Source organism: Copadichromis virginalis, linkage group LG8 (genome assembly GCF_057382275.1).
Source record: "Copadichromis virginalis isolate Kocher_CV1m ecotype Utaka linkage group LG8, C_Virginalis_male_GT1.1, whole genome shotgun sequence".
Lineage (NCBI taxonomy): Eukaryota > Metazoa > Chordata > Actinopteri > Cichliformes > Cichlidae > Copadichromis > Copadichromis virginalis.
The window spans coordinates 11,877,148-11,897,987 of record NC_140625.1 but is presented as its reverse complement, the minus strand read 5'-3'; positions in this window follow the sequence as shown (position 1 = coordinate 11,897,987).

Below are 20,840 nucleotides of genomic sequence, written 5' to 3'. Positions count from 1 at the left end.
AAGGCATAGGTGGCGCTGTAGAGCCATTTCCCAGTGCTCATATGTAAAACCATTAAAATACAAAATTTTTCACCAGACCTGGCATGTGTGCAAAATTTCATGAGTTTTTGAGCATATTTAGGCCCTCAAAAAGGCCCTTGTTTCGCCTGAATAATAATAATAATAATAATAATAATAATAATTAAAGCTGCAAGCAGCGTTATGAGGGCCCTCGCACCCCCGGCGCGTCGAGCCACGCCCAACACCTAAAACCAGCACGTCCGATCTGATGTCACATTGATGGAATTCATGCATTTAACCACCAGTTAACATTTCATTTGGTTCAACCATGAGTATAGTCGTTCCACTAGGTGGCGCTCTAACCATTATAGACAAAGGGCATAACAAACATTTCCGAGCTCGAGTCTCATCACGCCTGCGACCTTTGGGAGAGATTGGACTTTGTGTCTTTGAGTGACAGCATATTACTACTTTTTGGCCAGTGATTGAAACTCCACGTGCCGCCATGACCACCCCGTTTCCTTGAACGTAAAAAGCTTCGCAATTTAACATCACAAAGGTCTTTAGATTCCACACACTGGAGAATGGTTCAATATGATGAAATCCCTTGGAGGAGTTCGTCAAAGTATGAAGCCTGGAAAGAGGGGAAAATGTCGCCAAAATTACACATTAATTTTAAAATGGCTGACTTCCTGTTGGATTTGGGATATTGCTCCAAGAGACTTTTTTGTACATCTTGATATTTTCCATAAGCTTACCAGGTTTCAGACTCATAGATGAAACACAGAGCTGGGGCTGTTGTTTTGAAATTTTGTAGGGGGCGCTGTGGAGCAATTTCGCGCTATTCAATGAAAATGATCACATGACAACAAAGCCTACATCCATTTGGAGGTGTGTGCCAAATTTCAAGCCTCTATAAACTTGCCAAGCCCCTCAAAAGCCACTTCATCTTTCATGGTGAACCGCGTTGCCACCAGGGTGCGCTGTTCAGTTTAAAGTCACAATTTTTGCACTGAAGCATCACGAGGGACTGATGGTGATATTCACCGCTTTTGAGGTGGCCACGATGAACCTTTGAAAATCAGTACAACAAAATTAAAGCCATGACATTTCCTGTTGCCACTAGGTGGCGCTGTCCGTATTTCCGACAATGGGCACATCAATCTGTTCAGGGCGGGTCTGACATCATGCCTGTAAAGTCTGGTACTGAACAGACTGGATTTCATTGAGTTATACTAATTTGTTTCTTCATGGCGTGACATCAAAGTTCGCCATGCTGCTGGGGTCACACCCTTTTGCGAAAAGTCACAGTTTTCACTGTAACCCAAGACCAACTCCTTAAGGCTTTCCTGGAGAAATTTGAGGCTGCAGATGTCACCCATCACTATACTGTACCCCAAAGTGTAAAACATGACATTTCCTGTTCCCACTAGGTGGCGCTGTCCCTGGTGTCAAATATGGCAGTTGAAATATGTTCAGGGGTGGAGTCTTATCATATGTGTTCACTTTGGTCAAGGTCAGAAAATCTATGACAAAATGAGAGGCAATAAGATTTTCATGGCGAGTCATCGAAATTCGCCATGGCGCCACGGCCTCATAGTATTGTGAAAACTCAAAAGCTCCGCAATTTAACATGGCCAAGGTGTGTAGTTGACACTGACCAAAGATGAAGCTTATACAACCAAATCCCAAGGAGGAGTTCGCAAAAGTTCGAGGCATGGAAATGGCAAAATTAGAGCCAAAATGTCACCTTCACTTCTAAATTGCGGACTTCCTGTTGGGTTTGCGTCAATGGGCCCACTGACTTTTTTGTTCGTCTTGGCATGATACACATGTGTGCCAAATTTCATACATGTAGCCCAAACGATGTGGTCGTAGGGCTGCATTTTACAAGGCATAGGTGGCGCTGTAGAGCCATTTCCCAGTGCTCATATGTAAAACCATTAAAATACAAAATTTTTCACCAGACCTGGCATGTGTGCAAAATTTCATGAGTTTTTGAGCATGTTTAGGCCCTCAAAAAGGCCCTTGTTTGGGGTGAATAATAATAATAATAAGAAACGGAGCAGATACAATAGGGCCTTCGCACTGTCAGTGCTCGGGCCCTAATAATTAAAGCTGCAAGCAGCGTTACGAGGGCCCTCGCACCCCCGGCGCGTCGAGCCAAGCCCAACACCTAAAACCAGCACCTCCGATCTGATGTCACATTGATGGAATTCATGCATTTAACCACCAGCTAACATTTCAACTCATTCATTCATGATTTGTTAGTCGTTCCACTAGGTGGCGCTCTAACCATTATGTACAAATGGCATAACAAACACTTCCGAGCTCGAGTCTTATCACACCTGAGACGTTTGGGAGAGATTGGACATTGTGTTTTTGAGTGACAGCAGATTACTGCTTTTCTGCGAGTGATTCAAACTCTAAGTTCCACCATAACCACCCCGTTTCACTAAACGTAAAAAGCTTCGCAATTTAACATCACAAAGGTCTTTAGATTCCACACACTGGAGATTGGTTCAATATGATGAAATCCCTTGGAGGAGTTCGTCAAAGAACGGTGCCTGGAAAGAGGGGAAAATGTTGCCAAAATTACACATTAATTTTAAAATGGCTGACTTCCTGTTGGATTTGGGATATTGCACCAAGAGACTTTTTTGTACATCTTGATATCTCCTATAAGCTTACCAGGTTTCAGAATCATACATAGAACACAGAGCAGGGGCTGTGGTTTTGAAATTTTGTAGGGGGCGCTGTGGAGCAATTTCGCGCTATTCAATGAAAATGATCACATGCCAACAAAGCCTTCATCCATTTGGAGGTGTGTGCCAAATTTCAAGCCTCTATAAACTTGCCAAGACCCTCAAAAGCCACTTCATCTTTCATGTTGAACAGCGTTGCCACCAGGGTGCGCCGTTCAGTTTAAAGTCACAATTTTTGCACTGAAGCATCACGAGGGACTGATGGTGATATTCACCGCTTTTGAGGTGGCCAAGATGAACCTGTGAAAATCAGTACAACAAAATTAAAGCCATGACATTTCCTGTTGCCACTAGGTGGCGCTGTCCGTATTTCCGACAATGGGCACATCAATCTGTTCAGGGCGGGTCTGACATCATGCCTGTAAAGTCTGGTACTGATCAGACTGGATTTCATTGAGTTATACTAATTTGTTTCTTCATGGCGTGACATCAAAGTTCGCCATGCTGCTGGGGTCACACCCTTTTGCAAAAAGTCACAGTTTTCACTGTAACCCAAGACCAACTCCTTAAGGCTTTCCTGGAGAAATTTGAGGCTGCAGATGTCACCCATCACTATACTGTACCCCAAAGTGTAAAACATGACATTTCCTGTTCCCACTAGGTGGCGCTGTCCTTGATGTCAAATATGGCAGTTGAAATATGTTCAGGGGTGGAGCCTTATCATATGTGTTCACTTTAGTCCAGATCGGAACATGTATGACAGAATGAGAGGCAATAAGATTTTCATGGCGAGTCATCAAAATTCGCCATGGCGCCACGGCCTCATACTATTGTGAAAACTCAAAAGCTCCGCAATTTAACATGGCACAAGGGTGTAGTTGACACTGTCCAAATTTGAAGCTTATAGGACCAAATCCCAAGGAGGAGTTCGTTAAAGTACAACGCATGGAAACGGTAAAATCAGACCCAAAATGTCACCTTCAATCCAAAATGGCGGACTTCCTGTTGAGTTTAGGACATTGCCATAATAGACTTTTTTGTTCGACTCTCAACGTTATATAGGTGTACCGACTTTCAAATATGTAGGTCATACCCATACCGGGGGCTCGCATTTTTCATTTTTCTAGGTGGCGCTACTGAGCTAATTTTCCCTGGCCATGTCTGAGAACATTAAAATACGTAAATTTTCACCAGACCTGACGCGTGTGCAAAATTTCATGAGTTTTCGAGCATGTTTAGGCCCTCAAAAGGCCAATTCATTTGCCGGAATAATAATAATAATAATAATAATAATAATTAAAGCTGCAAGCAGCGTTATGAGGGCCCTCGCACCCCGGCGTGTCGAGCCACACCCAACACCTAAAACCAGCACGTCCGATCTGATGTCACATTGATGGAATTCATGCATTTAACCAACAGCTAACATTTCATCTCATTCAATCATGATTATAGTCATCCCACTAGGTGGCGCTCTAACCATTAATGACAAATGGCATAACAAACATTTCCGAGCTTGAGTCTCATCATGCCTGCGACCTTTGGGAGAGATTGGACATTGTGTTTTTGAGTGACAGCAGATTACTGCTTTTTGGCGAGTGATTCAAACTCCACGTGGCGCCATGACCATCCCGTTTCCCTGAACGTAAAAAGCTTCGCAATTTAACATCACAAAGGTCTTTAGATTCCACACACTGGAGAATGGTTCAATATGATGAAATCCCTTGGAGGAGTTCGTCAAAGAACGGTGCCTGGAAAGAGGGGAAAATGTTGCCAAAATTACACATTAATTTTAAAATGGCTGACTTCCTGTTGGATTTGGGATATTGCTCCAAGAGACTTTTTTGTACATCTTAATATCTTCCATAAGCTTACCAGGTTTCAGACTCATAGATAAAACACAGAGCAGGGGCTGATGTTTTGAAATATTGTAGGGGGCGCTGTGGAGCCATTTCGCGCTATTCAATGAAAATGATCACATAACAACAAAGCCTTCATCACATTGGAGGTGTGTGCCAAATTTCAAGCCTCTATAAACTTTCCAAGCCCCTCAAAAGCCACTTCATCTTTCATGGTGGACCGCGTTGCCACCAGGGTGCACCGTTCAGTATAAAGTCACAATTTTCGCACTGCAGCATCATGAAGGACTGACGGTGACATTCACCGCTTTTGAGGTATCCACAACGAACCTGTGAAAATCAGTACAACAAAGTGTAAGACATGACATTTCCTTTTGCCACTAGGTGGCGCTCTTCATATTCCTGACAATGGGCACATCAATTTGTTCAGGGCGGGTCTGACATCATGCCTGTAAAGTCTGGTACTAATCAGACTGGATTTCATGGAGTTATACTAATTTGTTTCTTCATGGCGAGATATCAAAGTTCGCCATGCTGCTGAGGTCACACCCTTTCGTGAAAAGTCACAGTTTTCACTGTACCCCAAGACCAACTCCTTACGCCTTTCCTGGAGAAATTTGAGGCTGCAGATGTCACCCATCACAATACTGTACCCCAAAGTGTAAAACATGACATTTCCTGTTCCCACTAGGTGGCGCTGTTGCTGACGTCAAATATGGCAGTTGAAATATGTTCAGGGCTGGAGCCTTATCATATGTGTGCTCCTTGGTCCAGATCGGACAATGTATGACAGAATGAGAGGCAATAAGATTTTCATGGCGAGTCATCGAAATTCGCCGTGGCGCCACGGCCTCATGGTATTGTGAAAACTCAAAAGCTCCGCAATTTAACATGGCACAAGGGTGTAGTTGGCACTGACCAAATATGAAGCTTATACGACCAATTTCCAAGGAGGAGTTCGTTAAAGTTCGAGGCATGGAAATGGCAAAATTAGAGCCAAAATGTCACCTTCTCTTCCAAATGGCGGACTTCCTGTTGGGTTTGCGTCAATGGGCCCACAGACTTTTTTATTCGTCTTGGCATGATACACATGTGTGCCAAATTTCATACATGTAGCTCAAACGATGTGGTCGTAGGGCTGCATTTAACAAGGCATAGGTGGCGCTGTAGAGCCATTTCCCAGTGCTCATATGTAAAACCATTAAAATACAAAATTTTTCACCAGACCTGGCATGTGTGCAAAATTTCATGAGTTTTTGAGCATGTTTAGGCCCTCAAAAAGGCCCTTGTTTGGGGTGAATAATAATAATAATAATAATAATTAAAGCTGCAAGCAGCGTTATGAGGGCCCTCGCACCCCCGGCGCGTCGAGCCACGCCCAACACCTAAAACCAGCACCTCCGATCTCATGTCACATTGATGGAATTCATGCATTTAACCACCAGCTAACATTTCAACTCATTCATTCATGATTTGTTAGTCGTTCCACTCTAACCCTTATGCACAAATGGCATAACAAACATTTCCGAGCTCGAGTCTCATCACGCCTATGAGCTTTGGGAGAGATTGGACATTGTGTTTTTGAGTGACAGCAGATTACTGCTTTTTGGCGAGTGATTCAAACTCTAAGTGCCACCATAACCACCCCGTTTCACTGAACGTAAAAAGCTTCGCAATTTAACATCACAAAGGTCTTTAGATTCCACACACTGGAGATTGGTTCAATATGATGAAATCCCTTGGAGGAGTTCGTCAAAGAACGGTGCCTGGAAAGAGGGGAAAATGTTGCCAAAATTGCACATTAATTTTAAAATGGCTGACTTCCTGTTGGATTTTGGATATTGCTCCAAGAGACTTTTTTGTACATCTTGATATCTCCTATAAGCTTACCAGGTTTCAGACTCATACATAAAACACAGAGCTGGGGCTGTGGTTTTGAAATTTTGTAGGGGGCGCTGTGGAGCAATTTCGCGCTATTCAATGAAAATGATCACATGACAACAAAGCCTACATCCATTTGGAGGTGTGTGCCAAATTTCAAGCCTCTATAAACTTTCCAAGCCCCTCAAAAGCCACTTCATCTTTCATGGTGAACAGCGTTGCTACCAGGGTGCACCGTTCAGTATAAAGTCACAATTTTCGCACTGCAGCATCATGAAGGACTGACGGTGACATTCACCGCTTTTGAGGTATCCACAATGAACCTGTGAAAATCAGTACAACAAAGTGTAAGACATGACATTTCCTGTTGCCACTAGGTGGCGCTCTTCATATTCCTGACAATGGGCACATCAATTTGTTCAGGGCGGGTCTGATATCATGCCTGTAAAGTCTGGTACTAATCAGACTGGATTTCATGGAGTTATACTAATTTGTTTCTTCATGGCGAGATATCAAAGTTCGCCATGCTGCTGAGGTCAAACCCTTTCGTGAAAAGTCACAGTTTTCACTGTACCCCAAGACCAACTCCTTACGCCTTTCCTGGAGAAATTTGAGGCTGCAGATGTCACCCATCACAATACTGTACCCCAAAGTGTAAAACATGACATTTCCTGTTCCCACTAGGTGGCGCTGTTGCTGACGTCAAATATGGCAGTTGAAATATGTTCAGGGCTGGAGCCTTATCATATGTGTGCTCTTTGGTCCAGATCGGACAATGTATGACAGAATGAGAGGCAATAAGATTTTCATGGCGAGTCATCGAAATTCGCCGTGGCGCCACGGCCTCATGGTATTGTGAAAACTCAAAAGCTCCGCAATTTAACATGGCACAAGGGTGTAGTTGGCACTGACCAAATATGAAGCTTATACGACCAATTTCCAAGGAGGAGTTCGTTAAAGTTCGAGGCATGGAAACGACAAAATTAGAGCCAAAATGTCACCTTCACTTCTAAATTGCGGACTTCCTGTTGGGTTTGCATCAATGGGCCCACTGACTTTTTTGTTCGGCTCGTCATGATACACATGTGTGCCAAATTTCATACATGTAGCTCAAACTATGTGGTCGTAGGGCTGCATTTAACAAGGCATAGGTGGCGCTCTAGAGCCATTTCCCAGTGCTCATAAGTAAAACCATTAAAATACAAAATTTTTCACCAGACCTGGCATGTCTGCAAAATTTCATGAGTTTTTGAGCATGTTTAGGCCCTCAAAAAGGCCCTTGTTTTGCCTGAATAATAATAATAATAATAATAATAATAATAATAATAATAATAATAATAATAATAATAAGAAACGGAGCAGATACAATAGGGCCTTCGCACTCTCGGTGCTCGGGCCCTAATAATAATAATAATAATAATAAACAGAGCAATTACAATAGGGCCTTCGCACTGTCAGTGCTCGGGCCCTAATAATAATAATAAGAAACGGAGCAGATACAATAGGGCCTTCGCACTCTCGGTGCTCGGGCCCTAATAAACAGAGCAATTACAATAGGGCCTTCGCACTGTCAGTGCTCGGGCCCTAATAATTAAAGCTGCAAGCAGCGTTATGAGGGCCCTCGCACCCCATCGCGTCGAGCCACGCCCAACACCTAAAACCAGCACGTCCGATCGATGTCACATTGATGGAATTCATGCATTTAACCACCAGCTAACATTTCAACTCATTCATTCATGATTAGCTAGTCGTTCCACTAGGTGGCGCTCTAACCATTATGTACAAATGGCATAACAAACATTTCCGAACTCGAGTCTCATTATGCCTGCGACCTTTGGGTGAGATTGGACATTGTGTTTTTGAGTAACAGCAGATTACTGCGTTTTGGCGAGTGATTGAGAGTCTACATGCCGCCATAACCACCCCGTTTCCCTGAACGTAAAAAGCTTCGCAATTTAACAACACAAAGGTCTTTGGATTCCACACACTGAAGAATAGTGCAATCTGATGAAATCCCTTGGAGGAGTTCGTCAAAGAACGATGCCTGAAAAGATGGGAAAATGTTGCCAAAATTGCACATTAATTTTAAAATGGCTGACTTCCTGTTGGATTTGGGATATTGCTCCAAGAGACTTTTTTGTACATCTTGATATCTCCTATAAGCTTACCAGGTTTCAGACTCATACATAAAACACAGAGCAGGGGCTGTGATTTTGAAATTTTGTAGGGGGCGCTGTGGAGCCATTTTGCCCTATTCAATGAAAATGATCACATAACAACAAAGCCGTCACCACATTGGAGGTGTGTGCCAAGTTTAAAGCCTCTATAAACTTTCCAAGCCCCTCAAAAGTAACTTCATCTTTCATGTTGAACAGCGTTGCCACCAGGGTGCGCCGTTCAGTTTAAAGTCACATTTTTTGCACTGAAGCATCACGAGGGACTGATGGTGATATTCACCGCTTTTGAGGTGGCCACGATGAACCTGTGAAAATCAGTACAACAAAATTAAAGCCATGACATTTCCTGTTGCCACTAGGTGGCGCTGTCCGTATTTCCGACAATGGGCACATCAATCTGTTCAGGACGGGTCTGACATCATGCCTGTAAAGTCTGGTACTGATCAGACTGGATTTCATTGAGTTATACTAATTTGTTTCTTCATGGCGTGACATCAAAGTTCGCCATGCTGCTGGGGTCACACCCTTTTGTGAAAAGCCACAGTTTTCACTGTAACCCAAGACCAACTCCTTAAGGCTTTCCTGGAGAAATTTGAGGCTGCAGATGTCACCCATCACTATACTGTACCCCAAAGTGTAAAACATGACATTTCCTGTTCCCACTAGGTGGCGCTGTCCTTGATGTCAAATATGGCAGTTGAAATATGTTCAGGGGTGGAGCCTTATCATATGTGTTCACTTTGGTCAAGGTCAGAAAATGTATGACAAAATGAGAGGCAATAAGATTTTCATGGCGAGTCATCGAAATTCGCCATGGCGCCACGGCCTCATAGTATTGTGAAAACTCAAAAGCTCCGCAATTTAACATGGCACAAGGGTGTAGTTGACACTGTCCAAATTTGAAGGTTATGAAATGAAACCCCAAGGAGGAGTTCGCAAAAGTTCGAGGCATGGAAATGGCAAAATTAGAGCCAAAATGTCACCTTCTCTTCCAAATGGCGGACTTCCTGTTGGGTTTGCGTCAATGGGCCCACAGACTTTTTTGTTCGTCTTGGCATGATACACATGTGTGCCAAATTTCATACATGTAGCTCAAACGATGTGGTCGTAGGGCTGCATTTAACAAGGCATAGGTGGCGCTGTAGAGCCATTTCCCAGTGCTCATATGTAAAACCATTAAAATACAAAATTTTTCACCAGACCTGGCATGTGTGCAAAATTTCATGAGTTTTTGAGCATGTTTAGGCCCTCAAAAAGGCCCTTGTTTTGCCTGAATAATAATAATAATAATAATAATAATAATAATTAAAGCTGCAAGCAGCGTTATGAGGGCCCTCGCACCCCCGGCGCGTCGAGCCACGCCCAACACCTAAAACCAGCAACTCCGATCTGATGTCACATTGATGGAATTCATGCATTTAACCACCAGCTAACATTTCAACTCATTCATTTATGATTAGTTAGTCGTTCCACTAGGTGGCGCTCTAACCATCATGTACAAATGGCATAACAAACATTTCCGAGCTCGAGTCTCATCACGCCTATGAGCTTTGGGAGAGATTGGACATTGTGTCTTTGAGTGACAGCAGATTACTGCTTTTTGGCGAGTGATTGAAACTCTACGTGCCGCCATGACCACCCCGTTTCCCTGAATGTAAAAAGCTTCGCAATTTAACATCACAAAGGTCTTTAGATTCCACACACAGGAGATCGCATCAATCTGATGAAATTCCTTGGAGGAGTTCGTCAAAGAAGGGTGCCTGAAAAGAGGGGAAAATGTTGCCAAAATTGCACATTAATTTTAAAATGGCTGACTTCCTGTTGGATTTGGGATATTGCTCCAAGAGACTTTTTTGTACATCTTGATATCTCCTATAAGCTTACCAGGTTTCAGAATCATACATAAAACACAGAGCAGGGGCTGATATTTTGAAATATTGTAGGGGGCGCTGTGGAGCCATTTCGCGCTATTCAATGAAAATGATCACATAACAACAAAGCCTTCATCACATTGGAGGTGTGTGCCAAATTTCAAGCCTCTATAAACTTTCCAAGCCCCTCAAAAGCCACTTCATCTTTCATGGTGGACCGCGTTGCCACCAGGGTGCGCCGTTCAGTTTAAAGTCACAATTTTTGCACTGAAGCATCACGAGGGACTGATGGTGATATTCTCCGCTTTTGAGGTGGCCACGATGAACCTGTGAAAATCAGTACAACAAAATTAAAGCCATGACATTTCCTGTTGCCACTAGGTGGCGCTGTCCGTATTCCCGACAATGGGCACATCAATCTGTTCAGGGCGGGTCTGACATCATGCCTGTAAAGTCTGGTACTGATCAGACTGGATTTCATTGAGTTATACTAATTTGTTTCTTCATGGCGTGACATCAAAGTTCGCCATGCCGCTGGTGTCACACCCTTTTGCGAAAAGTCACAGTTTTCACTGTAACCCAAGACCAACTCCTTAAGGCTTTCCTGGAGAAATTTGAGGCTGCAGATGTCACCCATCACAATACTGTACCCCAAAGTGTAAAACATGACATTTCCTGTTCCCACTAGGTGGCGCTGTCCCTGATGTAAAATATGGCAGTTGAAATATGTTCAGGGATGGAGCCTTATCATATGTGTTCACTTTGGTCAAGGTCAGAAAATCTATGACAGAATGAGAGGCAATAAGATTTTCATGGCGAGTCATCGAAATTCGCCATGGCGCCACGGCCTCATGGTATTGTGAAAACTCAAAAGCTCCGCAATTTAACATGGCATAAGGGTGTAGTTGGCACTGACCAAATATGAAGGTTATGAAATCAAACCCCAAGGAGGAGTTCGTCAAAGTTCGAGGCATGGAAATGGTAAAATCAGAGCCAAAATGTCACCTTCAATCCAAAATGGCGGACTTCCTGTTGGGTTTAGGACATTGCCATAATAGACTTTTTTGTTCGACTCTGAACATTATATAGGTGTACCGACTTTCAAACATGTAGGTCATACCCATACCGGGGGCTCGCGTTTTTCATTTTTCTAGGTGGCGCTACTGAGCTAATTTTCCCTGGCCATGTCTGAGAACATTAAAATACGTAAATTTTCACCAGACCTGACGCGTGTGCAAAATTTCATGAGTTTTCGAGCATGTTTAGGTCCTCAAAAGGCCGATTCATTTGCCGAAATAATAATAATAATAATAATAATAATTAAAGCTGCAAGCAGCGTTATGAGGGCCCTCGCACCCCCGGCACGTCGAGCCACTGCCAACCCCTCAAACCGGCACGTCCGATGTGATGTCACATTGATGGATTTCATGCTTTTAATCACCAGCTAACATTTCATCTTATTCAACCAGGATTATAGTCATGCCACTAGGTGGCGCTCTAACCATTATTGACAAATAGCATAACAAACATTTCCAAGCTCGAGTCTCATCACACCTGCGACCTTTGGGAGAGATTGGACATTGTGTTTTTTAGTGACAGCAGATTACTGCTTTTTGCGAGTGATTGAAACTCCACGTGCCGCCATGACCACCCCGTTTCCCTGAACGTAAAAGCCTTCGCAATTTAACATCACAAAGGTCTTTAGATTCTACACCCTGAAGAATGCTTCAATATGATGAAATCCCTTGGAGGAGTTCGTCAAAGTATGAGGCCTGAAAAGGGGGGAAAATGTCATCAAAATTACACATTAATTTTAAAATGGCTGACTTCCTGTTGGATTTGGGATATTGCTCCAAGAGACTTTTTTGTACATCTTGATATCTTACACAAGCTTACCAAGTGTCAGACTCATAGATGAAACACAGAGCAGGGGCTGATGTTTTGAAATATTGTAGGGGGCGCTGTGGAGCCATTTCGCGCTATTCAATGAAAATGATCACATGACAACAAAGCCTACATCCATTTGGAGGTGTGTGCCAAATTTCAAGCCTCTATAAACTTTCCAAGCCCCTCAAAAGCCACTTCATCTTTCATGGTGAACCGCGTTACCACCAGGGTGCGCCGTTCAGTTTAAAGTCACAATTTTTGCACTGAAGCATCACGAGGGACTGATGTTGATATTCACCGCTTTTGAGGTGGCCACGATGAACCTGTGAAAATCAGTACAACAAAATTAAAGCCATGACATTTCCTGTTGCCACTAGGTGGCGCTGTCCGTATTTCCGACAATGGGCACATCAATCTGTTCAGGGCGGGTCTGACATCATGCCTGTAAAGTCTGGTACTGATCAGACTGGATTTCATTGAGTTATACTAATTTGTTTCTTCATGGCGTGACATCAAAGTTCGCCATGCTGCTGGGGTCACACCCTTTCATGAAAAGTCACAGTTTTCACTGTAACCCAAGACCAACTCCTTAAGGCTTTCCTGGAGAAATTTGAGGCTGCAGATGTCACCCATCACAATACTGTACCCCAAAGTGTAAAACATGACATTTCCTGTTCCCACTAGGTGGCGCTGTACCTGGTGTCAAATATGGCAGTTGAAATATGTTCAGGGGTGGAGCCTTATCATATGTGTTCACTTTGGTCAAGGTCAGAAAATGTATGACAAAATGAGAGGCAATAAGATTTTCATGGCGAGTCATCGAAATTCGCCATGGCGCCACGGCCTCATAGTATTGTGAAAACTCAAAAGCTCCGCAATTTAACATGGCACAAGGGTGTAGTTGACACTGACCAAATATGAAGGTTATGAAATCAAACCCCAAGGAGGAGTTCGCAAAAGTTCGAGGCATGGAAATGGCAAAATTTGAGCCAAAATGTCACCTTCTCTTCCAAATGGCGGACTTCCTGTTGGGTTTGCGTCAATGGGCCCACAGACTTTTTTGTTCGTCTTGGCATGATACATATGTGTGCCAAATTTCATACATGTAGCTCAAACGATGTGGTCGTAGGGCTGCATTTAACAAGGCATAGGTGGCGCTCTAGAGCCATTTCCCAGTGCTCATATGTAAAACCATTAAAATACAAAATTTTTCACCAAACCTGGCATGTGTGCAAAATTTCATGAGTTTTTGAGCATGTTTAGGCCCTCAAAAAGGCCCTTGTTTCGCCTGAATAATAATAATAATAATAATAATAATAATAATAATAATAATAATAATAATAATAATAATAAGAAACGGAGCAGATACAATAGGGCCTTCGCACTCTCGGTGCTCGGGCCCTAATAAACGGAGCAATTACAATAGGGCCTTCGCACTGTCAGTGCTCGGGCCCTAATAATAATAAGAAACAGAGCAGATACAATAGGGCCTTCGCACAGTCAGTGCTCGGGCCCTAATAATAATAATAATAATAATTAAAGCTGCAAGCAGCGTTATGAGGGCCCTCGCACCCTGGCGTGTCGAGCCATGCCCAACACCTAAAACCAGCACGTCCGATGTGATGTCACATTGATGGAATTCATGCATTTAACCACCAGCTAACATTTCATCTCATTGAACCATGATTATAGTCGTCCCACTAGGTGGCGCTCTAACTATTACCGACAAATGGCATAACAAACATTTCCGAGCTCGAGTCTCATCACACCTGCGACGTTTGGGAGAGATTGGATATTGTGTTTTTGAGTGACAGCAGATTACTGCTTTTTGGTGAGTGATTGAAACTCTAAGTGCCGCCATGACCACCCCGTTTCCCTGAACGTAAAAAGCTTCGCAATTTAACATCACAAAGGTCTTTAGATTCCACAAACTTCAGATCGGTCCAATCTGATGAAATCCCTTGGAGGAGTTCGTCAAAGTATGAAGCCTGAAAAGAGGGGAAAATGTCGCCAAAATTACACATTAATTTTAAAATGGCTGACTTCCTGTTGGATTTGGGATATTGCTCCAAGAGACTTTTTTGTACATCTTGATATCTCCTATAAGCCTACCAGGTTTCAGATTCATACATAAAACACAGAGCTGGGGCTGTGGTTTTGAAATATTGTAGGGGGCGCTGTGGAGCCATTTTGGGATATTCAATGAAAATTATCACATGACAACAAAGTCTTCATCACATTGGAGGTGTGTGCCAAATTTCAAGCCTCTATACACTTGCCAAGACCCTCAAAAGCCACTTCATCTTTCATGGTGAACAGCGTTGCCACCAGGGTGCGCCGTTCAGTTTAAAGTCACAATTTTTGCACTGAAGCATCACGAGGGACTGATGGTGATATTCACCGCTTTTCAGGTGGCCACGATGAACCTGTGAAAATCAGTACAACAAAATGAAAGCCATGACATTTCCTGTTCCCACTAGGTGGCGCTGTCCGTATTTCCGACAATGGGCACATCAATCTGTTCAGGGCGGGTCTGACATCATGCCTGTAAAGTCTGGTACTGATCAGACTGGATTTCATTGAGTTATACTAATTTGTTTCTTCATGGCGTGACATCAAAGTTCGCCATGCTGCTGGGGTCACACCCTTTCGCGAAAACTCACAGTTTTCACTGTAACCCAAGACCAACTCCTTAAGGCTTTCCTGGAGAAATTTGAGGCTGCAGATGTCACCCATCACTATACTGTACCCCAAAGTGTAAAACATGACATTTCCTGTTCCCACTAGGTGGCGCTGTCCTTGATGTCAAATATGGCAGTTGAAATATGTTCAGGGGTGGAGCCTTATCATATGTGTTCACTTTGGTCAAGGTCAGAAAATGTATGACAAAATGAGAGGCAATAAGATTTTCATGGCAAGTCATCGAAATTCGCCATGGCGCCACGGCCTCATAGTATTGTGAAAACTCAAAAGCTCCGCAATTTAACATGGCACAAGGGTGTAGTTGACACTGTCCAAATTTGAAGGTTATGAAATGAAACCCCAAGGAGGAGTTCGCAAAAGTTCGAGGCATGGAAATGGCAAAATTAGAGCCAAAATGTCACCTTCTCTTCCAAATGGCGGACTTCCTGTTGGGTTTGCGTCAATGGGCCCACAGACTTTTTTGTTCGTCTTGGCATGATACACATGTGTGCCAAATTTCATACATGTAGCTCAAACGATGTGGTCGTAGGGCTGCATTTAACAAGGCATAGGTGGCGCTGTAGAGCCATTTCCCAGTGCTCATAAGTAAAACCATTAAAATACAAAATTTTTCACCAGACCTGGCATGTGTGCAAAATTTCATGAGTTTTTGAGCATGTTTAGGCCCTCAAAAAGGCCCTTGTTTGGGGTGAATAATAATAATAATAATAATTAAAGCTGCAAGCAGCGTTATGAGGGCCCTCGCACCCCCGGCGCGTCGAGCCACGCCCAACACCTAAAACCAGCACGTCCGATCGATGTCACATTGATGGAATTCATGCATTTAACCACCAGCTAACATTTCAACTCATTCATTCATGATTAGCTAGTCGTTCCACTAGGTGGCACTCTAACCATTATGTACAAATGGCATAACAAACATTTCCGAACTCGAGTCTCATTATGCCTGCGACCTTTGGGTGAGATTGGACATTGTGTTTTTGAGTAACAGCAGATTACTGCGTTTTGGCGAGTGATTGAGAGTCTACGTGCCGCCATAACCACCCCGTTTCCCTGAACGTAAAAAGCTTCGCAATTTAACAACACAAAGGTCTTTGGATTCCACACACTGAAGAATAGTGCAATATGATGAAATCCCTTGGAGGAGTTCGTCAAAGAACGATGCCTGAAAAGAGGGGAAAATGTTGCCAAAATTGCACATTAATTTTAAAATGGCTGACTTCCTGTTGGATTTGGGATATTGCTCCAAGAGACTTTTTTGTACATCTTGATATCTCCTATAAGCTTACCAGGTTTCAGACTCATACATAAAACACAGAGCAGGGGCTGTGATTTTGAAATTTTGTAGGGGGCGCTGTGGAGCCATTTTGGGATATTCAATGAAAATGATCACATAACAACAAAGCCTTAACCACATTGGAGGTGTGCGCCAAATTTCAAGACTTTTTAAACTTTCCAAGCCCCTCAAAAGCCACTTCATCTTTCATGGTGAACCGCGTTGCCACCAGGGTGCGGCGTTCAGTTTAAAGTCACAATTTTTGCACTGAAGCATCACAAGGGACTGATGGTGATATTCACCGCTTTTGAGGTGGCCACGATGAACCTGTGAAAATCAGTACAACAAAATTAAAGCCATGACATTTCCTGTTCCCACTAGGTGGCGCTGTCCGTATTCCCGACAATGGGCACATCAATCTGTTCAGGGCGGGTCTGACTTCATGCCTGTAAAGTCTGGTACTGATCAGACTGGATTTCATGGAGTTATACTAATTTGTTTCTTCATGGCGTGACATCAAAGTTCGCCATGCTGCTGGGGTCACACCCTTTCGTGAAAAGTCACAGTTTTCACTGTAACCCAAGACCAACTCCTTAAGGCTTTCCTGGAGAAATTTGAGGCTGCAGATGTCACCCATCACTATACTGTACCCCAAAGTGTAAAACATGACATTTCCTGTTCCCACTAGGTGGCGCTGTCCTTGATGTCAAATATGGCAGTTGAAATATGTTCAGGGGTGGAGCCTTATCATATGTGTGCTCTTTGGTCCAGATCGGAACATGTATGACAAAATGAGAGGCAATAAGATTTTCATGGCGAGTCATCGAAATTCGCCATGGCGCCACGGCCTCATAGTATTGTGAAAACTCAAAAGCTCCGCAATTTAACATGGCACAAGGGTGTAGTTGACACTGTCCAAATTTGAAGGTTATGTAATGAAACCCCAAGGAGGAGTTCGCAAAAGTTCGAGGCATGGAAATGGCAAAATTAGAGCCAAAATGTCACCTTCTCTTCCAAATGGCGGACTTCCTGTTGGGTTTGCGTCAATGGGCCCACAGACTTTTTTGTTCGTCTTGGCATGATACACATGTGTGCCAAATTTCATACATGTAGCTCAAACCATGTGGTCGTAGGGCTGCATTTAACAAGGCATAGGTGGCGCTGTAGAGCCATTTCCCAGTGCTCATATGTAAAACCATTAAAATACAAAATTTTTCACCAGACCTGGCATGTGTGCAAAATTTCATGAGTTTTTGAGCATGTTTAGGCCCTCAAAAAGGCCCTTGTTTGGGGTGAATAATAATAATAATAATAATAATAATAATAATAATAAGAAACGGAGCAGATACAATAGGGCCTTCGCACTCTCGGTGCTCGGGCCCTAATAATTAAAGCTGCAAGCAGCGTTATGAGGGCCCTCGCACCCCCGGCACGTCGAGCCACACCCAACACCTAAAACCAGCACGTCCGATCTGATGTCACATTGATGGAATTCATGCATTTAACCACCAGCTAACATTTCAACTCATTCATTCATGATTAGTTAGTCGTTCCACTAGGTGGCGCTCTAACCATTATGTACAAATGGCATAACAAACACTTCCAAGCTCGAGTCTCATCACACCTGAGACGTTTGGGAGAGATTGGACATTGTGTTTTTGAGTGACAGCAGATTACTGCTTTTTGGCGAGTGATTCAAACTCTAAGTGCCGCCATAACCACCCCGTTTCCCTGGACGTAAAAAGCTTCGCAATTTAACAACACAAAGGTCTTTGGATTCCACACACTGAAGAATGCTTCAATATGATGAAATCCCTTGGAGGAGTTCGTCAAAGTATGAGGCCTGAAAAGAGGGGAAAATGTCATCAAAATTGCACATTAATTTTAAAATGGCTGACTTCCTGTTGGATTTGGGATATTGCTCCAAGAGACTTTTTTGTACATCTTGATATCTTACACAAGCTTACCAAGTGTCAGACTCATAGATGAAACACAGAGCAGGGGCTGATGTTTTGAAATATTGTAGGGGGTGCTGTGGAGCCATTTTGCGCTATTCAAGGAAAATGGTTACATAACAACAATGCCTTCATCCATTTAGAGGTGTGTGCCAAATTTCAAGCCTCTATAAACTTTCCAAGCCCCTCAAAAGCCACTTCATCTTTCATGATGAACCGCGTTGCCACCAGGGTGCGCCGTTCAGTTTAAAGTCACAATTTTTGCACTGAAGCATCACGAGGGACTGATGGTGATATTCACCGCTTTTGAGGTGGCCACGATCAACCTGTGAAAATCAGTACAACAAAGTTAAAGCCATGACATTTCCTGTTGCCACTAGGTGGCGCTGTCCGTATTTCCGACAATGGGCACATCAATCTGTTCAGGGCGGGTCTGACATCATGCCTGTAAAGTCTGGTACTGATCAGACTGGATTTCATTGAGTTATACTAATTTGTTTCTTCATGGCGTGACATCAAAGTTCGCCATGCTGCTGGGGTCACACCCTTTCGCGAAAAGTCACAGTTTTCACTGTAACCCAAGACCAACTCCTTAAGGCTTTCCTGGAGAAATTTGAGGCTGCAGATGTCACCCATCACTATACTGTACCCCAAAGTGTAAAACATGACATTTCCTGTTCCCACTAGGTGGCGCTGTCCCTGGTGTCAAATATGGCAGTTGAAATATGTTCAGGGGTGGAGCCTTATCATATGTGTTCACTTTGGTCAAGGTCAGAACTTCTATGACAAAATGAGAGGCAATAAGATTTTCATGGCGAGTCATCGAAATTCGCCATGGCGCCACGGCCTCATAGTATTGTGAAAACTCAAAAGCTCCGCAATTTAACATGGCACAAGGGTGTAGTTGACACTGTCCAAATTTGAAGGTTATGAAATGAAACCCCAAGGAGGAGTTCGCAAAAGTTCGAGGCATGGAAATGGCAAAATTAGAGCCAAAATGTCACCTTCTCTTCCAAATGGCGGACTTCCTGTTGGGTTTGCGTCAATGGGCCCACAGACTTTTTTGTTCGTCTTGGCATGATACACATGTGTGCCAAATTTCATACATGTAGCTCAAACGATGTGGTCGTAGGGCTGCATTTAACAAGGCATAGGTGGCGCTGTAGAGCCATTTCCCAGTGCTCATATGTAAAACCATTAAAATACAAAATTTTTCACCAGACCTGGCATGTGTGCAAAATTTCATGAGTTTTTGAGCATGTTTAGGCCCTCAAAAAGGCCCTTGTTTGGGGTGAATAATAATAATAATAATAATTAAAGCTGCAAGCAGCGTTATGAGGGCCCTCGCACCCCCGGCACGTCGAGCCACTGCCAACACCTCAAACCGGCACGTCCGATGTGATGTCACATTGATGGATTTCATGCTTTTAATCACCAGCTAACATTTCATCTTATTCAACCAGGATTATAGTCATGCCACTAGGTGGCGCTCTAACCATTATTGACAAATAGCATAACAAACATTTCCAAGCTCGAGTCTCATCACACCTGCGACCTTTGGGAGAGATTGGACATTGTGTTTTTTAGTGACAGCAGATTACTGCTTTTTGCGAGTGATTGAAACTCTACGTGCCGCCATGACCACCCCGTTTCCCTGAACGGAAAAAGCTTCGCAATTTAACATCACAAAGGTCTTTAGATTCTACACACTGAAGAATGCTTCAATATGATGAAATCCCTTGGAGGAGTTCGTCAAAGTATGAGGCCTGAAAAGGGGGGAAAATGTCATCAAAATTACACATTCATTTTAAAATGGCTGACTTCCTGTTGGATTTGGGATATTGCTCCAAGAGACTTTTTTGTACTTCTTGAAATCTTACACAAGCTTACCAAGTGTCAGACTCATAGATGAAACACAGAGCAGGGGCTGATGTTTTGAAATATTGTAGGGGGCGCTGTGGAGCCATTTTGCGCTATTCAAGGAAAATGCTTACATAACAACAATGCCTTCATCCATTTGGAGGTGTGTGCCAAATTTCAAGCCTCTATAAACTTTCCAAGCCCCTCAAAAGCCACTTCATCTTTCATGGTGGACCGCGTTGCCACCAGGGTGCGCCGTTCAGTTTAAAGTCACAATTTTTGCACTGAAGCATCACGAGGGACTGATGGTGATATTCACCGCTTTTGAGGTGGCCACGATGAACCTGTGAAAATCAGTACAACAAAGTTAAAGCCATGACATTTCCTGTTGCCACTAGGTGGCGCTGTCCGTATTTCCGACAATGGGCACATCAATCTGTTCAGGGCGGGTCTGACATCATGCCTGTAAAGTCTGGTACTGATCAGACTGGATTTCATTGAGTTATACTAATTTGTTTCTTCATGGCGTGACATCAAAGTTCGCCATGCTGCTGGGGTCACACCCTTTCGCGAAAACTCACAGTTTTCACTGTAACCCAAGACCAACTCCTTAAGGCTTTCCTGGAGAAATTTGAGGCTGCAGATGTCACCCATCACTATACTGTACCC